Raw genomic sequence first — 14,089 nt, forward strand, 5'->3', positions numbered from 1 at the left:
TTATTTTTTTTACGAAGGTCTAAAATTGAGTGAGGGGGTGGGTCTCTACGTCCAACATGACTCCCATGTCCACATTTGGAGTATCCAAGTGTGGGCGGAGTTAAGCATATCCAACATGGCGACCACAGGCTCCGCCCACTTTGGGCTTAATTTTCAAGGTTCAGAATTCAGTGGGTGACGTCACGATGGGTTTGTCCATAGGATATACAGTCAATGAACTAATCACAAGGTTAATTTTTAACATGTGCTGCAAATACACTTGCCTTTGACATCTACACCTTCCTCTGGAAGTATTGAAACTAATTTTATTTCTATTGCCTAGCGTCATTAGTGTTATTATTATTTTATTTAGTCTTTTGTGTGATTTGTGTACCCACAGTAGGAATGATGTTGCTGTCACTCTCAGTTGTGCACGGTGCTAATTAGGGACATAATAGCTCTCCAAAACTAAATTGATGAACATCATTACTCGCTCAACATCAGCATGTTAGCATTGTCTGGGATACAACTCACTGTGCTCAAAAGATAAGTGTTAAGACTGGTGGTAAGAACTTGACTATTTGTTCTGTCTCTTGAAAAAGCAAACTGTTGTCTTCCTCAAACATCTGCCACTCAGCCGAGCAAGTGACCACACCAGCTCACCCGCACAATAACATCGTGCAGCAAAACACTAATTGCGCGCACACTCCAATCAAGGCGCAGTGGTCCCCACTTATCAAAAACAAGCGCATCAAATTCTGCCTGTTTGCCGAGCACACTGTCTGCATTACGCCCCCCTAGTAAAGGGGACAAAAGAGCCAGTGTGTGTGAAAAGAACTTGTCGCCTTTCCTCATGTCAATCTCTATTAGTGTAGCAGCGCTGTTTGAGTGGAACTTTGTGAATGGGGCCCATTCTTTTCATTCCTCTGCTTCCCGGGGTAACAGAGCCAGGAATTCCACCCCCTCGTCCTCTCGTTGGGTTTACCGCAGTCCCGTATGTTATAGGTGGTCGCCCCACGTCAGACTTCACTCCTTGACATCTTAATGTAACTCAGACATGAGGCCGGCTTCTGCACTTTTGCAATCATGTACGATAGCGTCACACTGCGACTGCGTTAAGACTTCTTCTACCGTATTAGTTTAGACTTGGTCGCAGTCGCACAGTAGCACATGAAAAAAAAAAACCTCTTGAGAATCGCTATTAAAATAGTTAATAATCATTAAAATAATAATCATAAAATTAAATAAAATAAATGTGCAACTTAAAATAACATAAAACGAAAAAGTAAATACTGTATGCCTCATAAAAATTGAAGGAACATTAAATAATCTGTGATGCCAACGCACACATTTCACAATACCAACTAAATCTAACCATCTAAGAGTACTAAGTGAGTCCGTACTTGAAAATGGTAAAGACATTCTAGCATATTCTAGCATATTAGCAAAAGCATTAGCAAAAAAAAAAACTGTTGATGTTTGAGTGTGGTGTTGTGCACACTAGCACAGTATTGGCCTGAGCACAACGCAATGAACAAAATAAATGGAGCAAGACGTGAGAAAACCAACAAAGAAAAGAAAAACTTTAAAAGAAGCGTGCTGCGTTCTCTTTGTCAAACGTTAACATTGATGCGGATCCTCCTTTACTTCTTTTATCTTTAAAATCATTGCGTCACTAGGACAATAAGCACACAGCTAACACACGTATACACAATTGGTATGCAATAGGAAAGTAGGACGTATGCTAACAGAACAAATATGTATACTGTATACAATTAGTGTGCAACTGGGACATCCCAAGGTTTGTGTCCCAGTTCATAACTACATGCAAATTGTTTTGTTTCTGCAGAACTGTACATTACTTTTTTTTTTAGTAAAAAAAATTTAAAGTAACACAAGCATTTGAATGATTTTTAAGCTGCCCTTTACAGATCTACTAGCATTCCCTGCTAGTCGGTTGTGCACAAAGTACAAAAACAAGACGTAAAGATTGCAAAGGGTTGGTTTCTCTGCATCTGCAGCTACTTTAGGGTTATGCTAAGGAGACTGAGAGGAAAATTCCCCGGGTGCTGTCCTTCTAGCTTGCACTCATTAATACAGTTATAAATTGCGGCCGTGCAACACAGTGCTATGATTCGCTCTGATGGATAGTTTTATGCTAAACGCGGATCTAATGAATGCAAAATATGTTCTTTGCTCACACTGAGAGTCACAGAAAAAAAAAAAAGTCTCTTCAATTCCTCCCAACTGAGCAGCGTCCTTCAGCTCGTTATTTTGAATTTATGGTGCGATTTTAGTTAGTCTCTCTGGTCTCGTGTGCCGTCTACCCAGCGTCATGCAGCTCATCCTATACAATCTAATGAGGGCCTGGATCCTGTCTCAGTCTACGTCCTGGACGGGTCGTCCCGGTCCACCAGAGACACAAACACATTTACATTTCCAATCACCAGTTAACCTAACATGCACGTCTTTGGACGACAGGTTAGATCCCAGAACAACATCATCAGCTGTTTATTTTGCACCAGGATATACAGTAGCTAAAAAGTTTGTATCTTCACTCAGGAGAACATGAGCATGATAGTGAGTTCTGCCTGCAAGAAACAACAGCAGCTGCTAAAGCGTTGCAATATTGCATCATTTATTCACGATGAGACGCGCACAAGTTCATCTGCATGAGGACTTGTTCTGCTCTTTCTTTGAATGGAAGGTAAATGTAGTTTCTTTTTAAATTAGACCGTGAAGTAAGAGCAGTTAAATGTGTCCAGAATAGAAATACAGATTATTTAGTGCATGGTGCAGTCCTTAATTCAGTGATCTCGCATCCATTTATGCACTGTCTGTTACTGTTTATCCTCCAAAGGGTCACTGGGGGCTGGAGCCTATCCCGGCTGTCAATAAGCAAGAGGCGGAGGCTATCGCATTTTGCATTGCCATTATTTTCTGCCGTTCAAGTAGCAGAAGCTCGGCTAAATTACTGGCTTAGTAAACAGTGAAATTTCACTCTCGCCGTGTGTTGGCGGCCTGTCTTTTGAATACTTTAATCCAAACTGAATTGCATTCTGCGTCTAACCCAATTAGACTACTTGAGCTAATCCAGGGAGAGCAGTTTTTCACAAGAGAACAATACGAAACCTCCCACACAAATATCCGCCCCATGACAGAACGGGGTGGGCAGTGTTAAGACCCATGCAGCTACAGGAATAGAGTGGTTTTAATGACGGTAATCTCTTTTTTTTTTTTCTCTCTCTCCCCCTTTGTCTTTATTAGATTGTTACGCAATCCTGGATGACATTTTCGTGTAATAGATGCGTAGCTGGAAAGTGGAAAGTGGAAAGGAAGGGGAAGGCAGAGGTAACTTTGGGAGAAAATGAGAGAATTAAGATGACAAGTCGTCGGAAAGAGCATCAAGGGCGGAGAGGAAGAGACGGTCTGTTCACAGGTGACGATGCAGGGGAGAGACAGAGACTTGAATTCCTGTGACTCCCATTGTGCTCACCCACTCCTCGTGTTGCCGAGCTGCTTTAATTAATGCAATGCTCTTTCTCTTATCTAATTAAAAATTTATGCTGAAATAATTAATGTATGTGAGGAAAGCAAGCAGGTGGAATTTGCAAAGCTCTATAGCATTAGCATAGCATCAACGTAATAATTAGCGTATTTGATTACATCAAGAAAATTACTGCTCATTGTCAGCTCACAGTATATGCACACACACATGTGCACACATGCACACACACCCAGTCTGACAGCTGGGATAAGCTCCAGTTAAAAAGTTACTTAAGGTATGACTAATGAAATACAGCATAAATTAATATCACCTGACATTCTATGTGAACCACAACACCAGGTTTTCTGTGCCTGGATTCCAGTTGTTTCTTCTAATGCAGTGATCCATTTATTTCTCTGTTCTTTGACATATCTGTAAAAATATATCTCTGACTGCTTTTCAAGTCTGTTGGTACAGTCAATCACACAACATCATTTTTATTTTATTATTTTTATTTTACAATTAAAACTTTACTGAAGCCTATGATTCAAACTAATGCCGCTAATCCCCATGATCAACTGTCACTTTTTGGCACTCAGTGGCCGTAACCACGGTAATTCACTTTTATTATTTTATTTTTTGAAATAATTTTTTATTATTATTATTAATTATTATTAATTGCTCTTGTGACTTTTTCCACTTTCATTTTTTTACAGCTTTTTATTTTTTATTTCTTATTTTTTTATAGCACTCTTGTGACTCCATACATTAAGCCATTTTCAGAATCAGAATCAGTATAACTTTATTGATCACAAAGGGAAATGACTTTATGTTACAGCAGTACCAGTGTTCAGAAGAAAGAGCAATGTAGGCAATACACAACATTTTTTTTTTTGCTCACACTATTCTCTTCTTTATTTTACTAGATATTGCTCATACTTTATTTTATTTTATTTGATTTTATTTTAATCTTATTATTTATGTGGCTCTTAAGAGTGTTAAGAGTCTTAAGAGTGTCCTGGAGGATCATTAAAATCTAAGTCTGACACACGCACACACTCGCTCGTGTAAAAAAGCAAAATAAAACAAAAATAAAACGCCGCCATTGAAAAAGCCCATCCGATTCTGTTGCCAGGGCAACGCTCTCCCGCCCCTCTAACTCTCTCTCTCTCTTTCTCTCTCTCTCTCTCTCCCTCCACCAGCAATCTTTTAGTTCCGCTCTCCTTTCTTATCGCGAGACTACGCATTCACCCCCGCAGACGCTGGCATCGCGAGAGTTCTTCGCGGAGGCGGTGATCTCATCGTCGTGGCGAGGGAGGCGGAGCGAACCGCTGCAACTTTTGGATGAACTTCTGATTTGAACAAACGGAGAGGCGGTCAGCGGAGTGCGCGGAGAGCAACAAACCCAAAGGTGAAGAAGCCGCAGATGTTTTTGTGTTTGTTTTTTTTTTTTTCACCCGATACGAACACTTCACAGACGCTTTATATTAGAGCCTTTGTGTGTGTGTGTGTGTGTGTCCGGCGACTGACCAACGAGAGCGTTATTTTTCCTCTCGAAGAAGGCAACACAAGGTGGAAATGAATAAAGGTGAGTGCGCTCTCGTCTCCTCTCTCGGTCTTGTCACACGGGCGATATCAAAACACCCGATAGGTTTTGTGTTAACCGAGTTGCTAATGCTTTATTCATGATCATTTTATCTTTTTTTTTTAATGCATTCGCCCATTTCAGTATGTTTAGGCGACGCTTCGCAGGCACTAAAATGAAGAAAACAAAAAAGTTTAGCTAGCGTCCAGGTAACGTCAGTGTGACTGCATGTAAAATAACGGATGATTTAGTTGGCTTTTATCAGGTGGAGCTAAATATTTTGTGGAGGTTTCACTGCACACGCACGCACACACGCACACACCGCAGCTGAAAATGCAGACAGTGATTCAGTCTTGAAGAGACAGGAAATACTGCACAACGAACATCAGATAAATGATAATTGTTGTTTGGTTAAGTCCCTCTTTTTCACCAACTGACTGACTGACTGCTGCATAATTGGGATGGCTAGCGTGCAGCCTCTCTGCTGTGCTTCCTTTCCTGTCTATCTTTTCTTTTTTTTTTATTTTTTAGTGTATATATCTATACTTGACAATCGTGGTGAGTTATCACAGAGAGATGTCATCATTTTTTTAAATTTTTTTTTCTGGTGGTGCAGCTATTTCCTCTGGAGGTGGAAAGTCATCTTTGCTGCGGTGCATTTTCTTCTGCTGCTGTCTTTTCAAAGGGGATTGTTTGGACAGTATGTGCAGCACTTATAAAATAAATAAATAAATAAATAAATAAATGAACCTTTCAAATATTCTTTGCATGGAAAGTTTGCAACTTCTTTTTTTACCAAACCCCAGCCTGTCTTGCAGGTCGCTTAATGTTATTAACCGTGCATAATCTCTTATTGATTTAGAGCTGATTTAATATGTTTCTGTGAACTTGCAGGAAGTCAAACACACAATGGTATTTATATTGCAGGGAGGGGGGTGTGTGTGTGGAGGGGCTCTGTCAGATCCAGTCTCATTAATCATCAAAATGGCGGTCTAGTCAGATTTGAGTGGTGATGTAACAGTGCTACATTTAAGTGATGGAGATGAACGCTTTGATCACATCAAGTGGTTTAACTATATAATGTCCTTTTTTTTAAATTTCCCTCAGTCCTAATGCTCGCTAAAGTTTGCTGAGGGATTTGAGGGATCTCTCAGCCCTAATAGCACCCCAGGAGGGCTTTTTTTTTTTTTCTCATTGTGAGTGGACCCCCTACAGATGCCCTGTCTTCTGTTATTGCCGCCATCTCCACCTGTGGAGTCTGCCCTCAGGGCTACCAGCCTCAGCCCTACAGGGGGCTCACGTGCGCACACCCGAAAAAAACACTCAGCTTTATTTCCCTGCTTTGACGAGTCCTAAACGGACACGTCGAAGGGATCGCGCCCCTTATTTCGCCGTGCGAAGGGGACCGGGGTCTCGACGCTCAACCTGCAGCCTCGGAGGTGGTCCCCCTTCCGGGTTCGAGCCTCGGCTGCCTGCAGCTGCATCGGGGAAACAAAACTCTCGCGCATCGGCAGTTGAACATGCCATCAGCCCTCCCCTCGTCTGTGCCTGTGAATGCCAAGGCTGCGCAGATCTGGAGGCTGTGTCGCATTTACAATATTAAGTAGGCTATTGAAATCGAGTGTGTAGGTGGAGGCGCACATGTTCTGTCACACATGGAGCTGCCGAATTGAAAGGGGAGGTGGGGGGGGGGGGAAAAGAGAAGAGATGGAGGAAAATAAAAATGTCAGCGCTGCGGATGGGCAGCTTAGAGATTGGTAGATGGCTCCGGGTTGTGCAGAAATATTTCTAGATGTTCCTGGATTACACAGCTGGAGTCGAGCTTTCAGAAAAAAGGGCTCCAGCCCTCTCCGTCAAAAAGCACAGCGGGGGGATTTCTTTTGGAGCTTCAGATGAAGAATTTCCCCGGGACCTTTAGTTTAATGCTCGCGAGCAAAGTCTTCAGCTTTAAAATTTCTATCGGATGCACTGTGATTGGGACGTGATCCCTCTTTCAGAGGGGCTCTAATGTGAAGCCGAGCCATATCTGGGACAGGGAAGGTTTTTTGGCAGCGCGCACGGAGCGAAACCTGGCATGTGCAAAGTCAGGAAAAAAAGAGGACGTTTCAATCCCGTAACTGGCCAGCTTGCACTTTCACTCCAAATGCAATGCATCTCTGACAGAAGCTAATAAATCGGGTCTTACCTGTTACTTACTACCTCCCACGCTAACACCCCCCCCTCCCAGCCCCTCCCTTTACACAGGTTACTGCCTCATCCTCATCTTCCGTCTCAATCCTGTCTCCTACTTCTTTACTCTCCACCTCCCACGGTTCCCTCCTCCCTTCCCTCATCACCGACAGTCTCTTTTCCTCTCATCTTGCTTTCTTTTTCCTTTTCCTGTTCAGGAAGGCACGCCAGGACTCTGACGTTCCCATCATTTCTGTCCACATCCCTCACCGAAACGTTGCTCCATCTCTTTATTCCCCCCCCCCTCCCACATTCCGCGAATTTGCATGCCGTCTTTTTGGAGAGTCCACACCCATTCTAATTTCTATGTTTTGCATGTTTCGCCTCACTTCTCTTTTTCCCCTTCCTCCGTGTTTTTGTCTCCCGTTACTTTTTTATTTTTTTTTTTAATGCTGGAGGTTGGAATGTAAGGTCCCTCCGTTGAAGGTCTCGGGGAGGAATAACAGAGCAAGAAATACTCTTCAGAAGCAATTAGAGCGAACTGTGAAGCAGAAAGATTAAAATAAATAGGCTGGTCCCTGCCAGATCAGCGTATATATCCCGTGCAGAAAACGTAAAGGCAGCTTTTCTCGTCCAAACGCTGCGCCTAATTTTACCCCGATCCCTGCGTAGTAACGCCGGCTCTGAAGAGTGATTTGTTAAATGAGCAACTTTAATTGCAACAGGCGAATTAGTCCAGGATTGCCCCGGGATGATGTGCTTCCTAATCAGTGCTAACCCATTATACGCTCTATCCACAGTGTATTCACACTAGTTGAGCCTCTCAAATGTTGACTTTTTATGCAAACAAGCGCGTAGTTTCTCATCTTATACGGCCTCTTTATAGGGATACCAGTTTGTTAACGTTGGTAAATGTCTGCAAATGAGCATATGGCGGATGGGACCGCGCTCCCGTGCTAATATAACAAATTAATTTGCACCATTAACCAAGGTGCCAATCGCGATCACGCTCATTGTTAGCGGCGCGCACACATTTCACACGGCATCCCCTGTGGGCATTTTGGCGGCGACCTTGTCGGCAGCGTCTCTGGAAAGCTTTAGGTCCGTGTATGTTGACACAATCGAAGCGTGATCCGTCATTTTGTTTTCACTCGACGAGCAGCCCTTGCGTTTTTTTTTCTCTCTGCTATGTGAAATTGCACATCTCTTTTGATCCGGAATAGGTCTAAAAATAATAGCAGCCCAAAAAGGGGAAGGAGGTGTCACAAGATGAAGCCGCGTTGTGTTCGCTGCTCAACCTGAGGTGAATGGACTTAAAAGCTGAATGTGCCTCGTGTCAGATTCCTTTCTCTTTCTCCATTTTCGTGTCTGCCTGCTGAAATATCTTCATAAATTAGGGCTTTAGTGGATTTTCTAGCACATGAAAGCAGCATGGATTATATATATATATAAAAAAAAAAAGCTCGAGATTTCAGCTGTGACAGATGAGTTAAAAAAAAAAAGAGAAATCTCTAAAAACATCCTGAAACAATGACGCTAATCCATGCAGAAGTAAACAGAAGGAACATACTGTACAGATGGAGTGCCTGAGAGAGCAAGAACAGCCTCGACATTATGCGAACAATGCTTTAATACATAATTCTTATAATTGAACAAGCCACAGTGGACGGTTCAGATCTGCCAACGAATGCTCAAACTAAACTTTTGTTTAGTCTGAAAAACTAGCCTATCAGAGCTGGAACTGAATGTTCTCTTTTTACATAAATGTCATTTTGGAAGTGTGTTGTTGTTGGTGAATGCGATCGTTAAATTTATATTGTTCCAAAATGTAATCCAGAAGTGGCTTGCTTTACAAACATACATTAATCTTCTTATCTATGGTGAGGACAATTAGCTACAGGGGGGGACCCCCCCAGCTTAAGCCCAGCAGGCCGATAGAGCTTAATATCCGTAGTTACTATAGGGATACTGGACTTAAAAATACTTAAAGGATTGTTTTAAGGATGTTTTTGGAGGTGTTGATGAGAGCTTCTAACCCTCTAAATGCACCTTCTTCATCAATTAGGTTTTCAAAAATACTTATAATGTGTGTGTTGTTGTGTTATTTTGCAAAAATAATGATAATAATAAAAAGAAACACAATGGAGCGCTGATACCTCCCAGTGATAAGGTCCAGGTTCAAGTCCAGCTCGGGCCTTTCTGGGGTTTCCTCCCACCTCCAAAGACATGCTCGTTAGGCTGATTTGTGATTCTAAATTGACTCTAGGTGTGAGTGCAATTGGTTGTTTGTCTCTGTGTTGGCCCTGCGATAGCCTGGCGACCTGTCCAGGGTGTACCCCGCCTCTCGCCCAGTGACTGCTGGGATAGACTCCAGCGACAACCCCACGACCCTAGTGTTGGATAAGTGGTAGTAGAAGATGAGATGAGATGACAAACACAATGGTTGGTTGCACACTGCCTTGTGCAGCCAACATTGCAAGTTCACGTAGCTGATGTGTCCATGCAAACCAGGAAATAAGATCAGATAAGATCAGATAAGATAAGATAAGATAAGATCAGATCAGATAAGATAAGATACGCCTTTATTCAGCCCACAGTGGGGAAATTCCCGTTGCTAACAGCAGCAGACATTCAACATTCAACATCACAAACAGTGCACACAGTGCACATCTGATATAAAAAGCTGTATTACAACTAACAAGGCAGTGATCAAGTAAAGAAGTGGGTATGCTTCTTAATATAAATGTGCACATATGTTCACACAGACGTATATAGGTAAATGTACATGTAGTAAGATTGAGAGGAGTGTTGCACAAGCATATGTAGGAGATATTGCACATGAAGTGGGATATTGTTTGGGTCTTTTTTTTAGTTGCACAACTGGGATATCACTGTCTGCCATGAAAAATTCAGGTGGAACATGTATCCTGTATTAAAATAGGGTTGTGCGTGAAGCCGGCTCTCCTCCCAGGATGTCCTGAACCCTTCCTCTCTTTGACATCGCAAGAACGCGACCGAGCACATGTAAATCTTATCCCCAAACATTGTATGGGAGCGTTGCTGAAATTCCTACCAACTGCCTCGCCATCTGTTTCCAAGCAGACAGAGCTCTCAGATTTCTGCCTTGCTGGATGACTAAAAGGATGTTGCTACTGTTGGCTGCCTGGGCTGGAATTAGCGATAGAAGTGCTTTTCTGACCCAGTTGGATTTGGTAATTGCTGCTGTCCCTTTTGTGCCATTTTGGGAAAATTAGTGTGTTTGTGCGGAGCCACGACTTGAAATTTATGCAAAGTGATTGTTGTCAGCGTTGAAGGAGATTTAACTCTTTCTCCAGCCTGAGTTTATTTTCTTTAGTAGAATTAGTACCTGACGAACTGACCATCGCCGTGGTTACTTAATCTTTTAAATCATTTTTCCTCGGATAAATCCCTGTGAAGTGTGGCAGCATCTTTTGTTTTGATTTAGTTGTGGATGCTTGCAATTGGTGAGTCTTGCTGAGTAATGCAGACAGGATTATAAAACCCCTACGTGACCCCCTCTTTAACCGTCCTACAAGATTCACCCAGACAGGCCATGTCTCCTCATCTTCTTTATAACAGTAATGTGAGAAATGAGACATAGTGAAGAATAGTTTGCAAAGGAAATTCTTCCAAAGGGTTTAAAACACTTTAATTTCGTAGTGGACTTTTACCTGAGGTGCCTCTGTGATTAAAACCTATGTCTGTTTTCTGCTCAGACAGGATTAGGCTTTGACGTGCACCTTTTTTTATTCTTTTCCAGTGCACATACATTTTTCTTCCCTGTACATATTTGTTCTAAATGCTGCCATTGTTAAATGTTAAATGAGCCCCTGGACGTCCTTGTCTTTTGGTTTTTAACGTGATTGATGGATTGTAATGTATTTAAATCATTACCAATCGCACATCTTATTTTTTTTTTTTTATACATTTTAGTATTTCTGCATCAACAAATAACTCTTTGCATGCAAATTGAGTTCAAAAATGAACAACGAAAGAAGTTCGCTGCTACATTTTAACCTGAATGGAAATCCATTAACACAAACAAATGAAAAAGAAACTGTTTGGAAAAATAAACCTCGTAGGATCAAGAGTTCAGTGTCCTTTCAGGTTTCTTTCTCCTGAGCCACAGCCAGTCTCCTAGGTTGTTTAATGTTATTAACTATGCATAATTTCTAATTTATTTAAGAATGACTTTATCTTTTTTTATGAACTTTCAGGAAATTAAATACAGAAAGGTATTTATACTGTCAGGACCGGCCTCATTAATCATCAAAAATCATAAGAGTTCATTGTGAAAGAATATTCTGTGTAATGTGCTGTTTTGCTATTATTCTATCCAGAACAATCCAGTTACCAAGCAGCGTTTGCTAATGTTTTGTCACTCGCATCCCCTTGGAATATGTGACTTAACCTCACGGGATTCGATGGTATCCAGGAACCCAGTTTATTTGATGCTTGGATCTCCTCGGGTAAAAACTGTAAAATAAGGACACGCTCAATTACATAAGGCACACAGCTCATTTCGTGAGTCCTGGCTGGAAAGCGAGGCCGCTCTAGAGCTTTCGTATCAATGGAAACGGAGACGAGTGCACCAAAAATAAGATTGTCTGCTTGAATTCCTATTTTAGAGTTTCCTGAAATAGAGAGGAATTCAATCTGGAAGTTTTCAGTCAGGTAAGAAGGAAACTCTGACTGGATTTGATCCCGATAACGTTTTAGTCGTCATTAGATCTGCTTCCATTAAAGTTTGTTGAGAAGCCTAAAGATTGAGGATGGTATTTCTTTAACAGACCTGTCTCATGTGCTTTTATTATGAAAACCTCCACGGCCCAAACTGGGGTAATGGAGGCCAGGCATTAAAAAGAAAGACGTATTCTCATTATTCTTCACTGGTGGATGAAATAGTTTCTTTGTTTTAAGGAAAACTGAAGGTTTGAAGGTGAAAAAGCTGTCATCTGTTTGCATCTCTTCTAATCGTCTGCAGTCCATACGCCATACAGTGTGCAATACTATCAATAATCTTGGAAGCAGTTGACTGTTTTGTGCCGTATCAGACACTGCAGATCTGCCACCGCATGAAGACGTGGTTCAGAGAGAAAAATCGGGCTTTAAAGTCAACGGGCTCTTGAGATTTTTCCCCGGCCTTGAAATGGATTCATTAAGTGTGCCGTAATTGACAGTCCCTGTGATTTCACTGTCAGTTTGAGTGCTCCTCCTTGGCTGTAATGTCCCACTGCGCCTCAGCAAACCAAACAGATAATCTTGTGGCCATGTTGATGTTTATGGTAATGCGGCTTGAGAGGGTTTGTGTTAAGATACTGAGCACGTATTTCAACCAGAGATGTGGTTTAGCGCTCAAGATGCTTTAAACGTCAGTCAAAGTAGGACACGGTCGACACAGTTTTAATCTGAGGGTAGTTAGGAAAGCAATTCTTGTGTTTCCGTGTTTTGCACTACTTCTTTTCTTAAAAATATACTTACAGCTGTATATAATTTATGTCAACCGTCGTGAGAGTTATAAAATTCATGACTACATGTGTTTCAGTTAGACAAAACTCAACCAAACAGGCCAAGGGGACACAAACAAGTAAATAAAAGAACTTAGAGTAACAATAGTAAAAAGAATAAGAACCACAAGAAAATAGCGTACCTAATAAGAAAGATTGAGATGAGATCCTCTAGTAATGGGATCTCATAACTAGAGATCGGCCGATATATCGGGCCGATACTTGTGTTTTTTTTACTGGTATTGGTATTGGCAAGGCTAATATGGTAGTTTTCCCCGGCAAGTTTTACAGACAGGCGCATCCACGGGCAGCCCTGTGCTGCTGGAGACGCTGTGGGACCCGTGCAGCCCATACATTGCCCCTCATCCACTAGCAGAGTGTGTGCAGCCTCCATTAAATATTCTCTGAGTTCAATAAATGTTTATGTTTCTGGTTAAACTGAGACTTTTAACTTTTATTATGAGTGTATCATTTTTATCATGTAAATGGAGGGAGCAGTATCGGCTCCAAATATCGGCTCACTCAGCCATCGGTATCGGTCCAAAAAAAAATCCATATCGGCTGACGTCTACTCATAATTTGGGCTTTATGTCCACAAAAAAAGTGGATGGAGTTGGAGTTTTAATGCTTGCATTTGTTGAGTCCATTGACTTCCAGTCTCCCGATACCTTTGACGAATGGTAAATTCAGATTACGAGTGTCGAAAGTTACAAAATTGTTTGCGCATTGTTTGCCGAGTCGTCGTTGAAATGTTGCTCAAGAGCTCACTGATGTTGTTTGGTGAAGGCGCGTCACCGTGTTGTTGGAGTGTTGAAACAAGCTAAAGCCAGCTCAAATCTAATATTAAATATTTCTCAGCACTTTATTGCTTCATATTTAAGTTACAGGCTGTTGTTGCTTTTTTTTGCTGCGAGTGTGAACACACCTTAAGGATCAAGGGTGTTTCTTGACTACTGTTTAGCGGCTGTCTGATGGTATGAAACTCTTATTGCGCGGAGCAGAATGAACATCGAATTGTAGATTTAAGAATGGTTCAGCGTTGGCGAGGAAAGTCTCGGCCACAGTGCACATTAAGGGCATTTTCATCACAGCACGAAAAGTTGAATGAAGCCCCGTCGTCAAGTCATTGAGTCACAGAGGCAAGACACTCGTAATGAAAGACGCCTTGAGGTCCTAGATTGCACATAAATCCGTCTCGATTTACTGAAAGTAGCAGCAGCAGCAGTTTTTGGCTTAACCACCAACAGTCTTCCTGCTCTGCAGATCCGTGTCCAGAGCCAGAGATTGTGCTGATTGCGGTGAATTCCTCTCTGTCACTTGTTGGATTGGATCGCGGTGCTC

At 41.9% G+C, this 14,089-nt stretch overlaps 1 protein-coding gene across 4 annotated transcripts in view; it reads left to right on the forward strand.

The window, feature by feature from the left end:
• The first annotated feature begins 4,766 nt into the window (after nucleotides 1-4,766).
• Nucleotides 4,767-14,089, forward strand: part of sipa1l1 (signal-induced proliferation-associated 1 like 1) — an 82,810-nt gene continuing 73,487 nt past the window's right edge. For 3 of the 4 annotated variants that reach the window (XM_047573649.1, XM_047573651.1, XM_047573652.1), the window contains exon 1: nucleotides 4,768-5,054. The gene's annotated coding sequence lies outside the window, so the exon portion shown is untranslated. Of the gene's footprint in view, nucleotides 5,055-14,089 lie in introns of all 4 variants that reach the window. The other variant, XM_047573653.1, reaches the window with a different exon arrangement.

The sequence above is a fragment of the Mugil cephalus genome, chromosome 21 (assembly GCF_022458985.1).
Source record: "Mugil cephalus isolate CIBA_MC_2020 chromosome 21, CIBA_Mcephalus_1.1, whole genome shotgun sequence".
Lineage (NCBI taxonomy): Eukaryota > Metazoa > Chordata > Actinopteri > Mugiliformes > Mugilidae > Mugil > Mugil cephalus.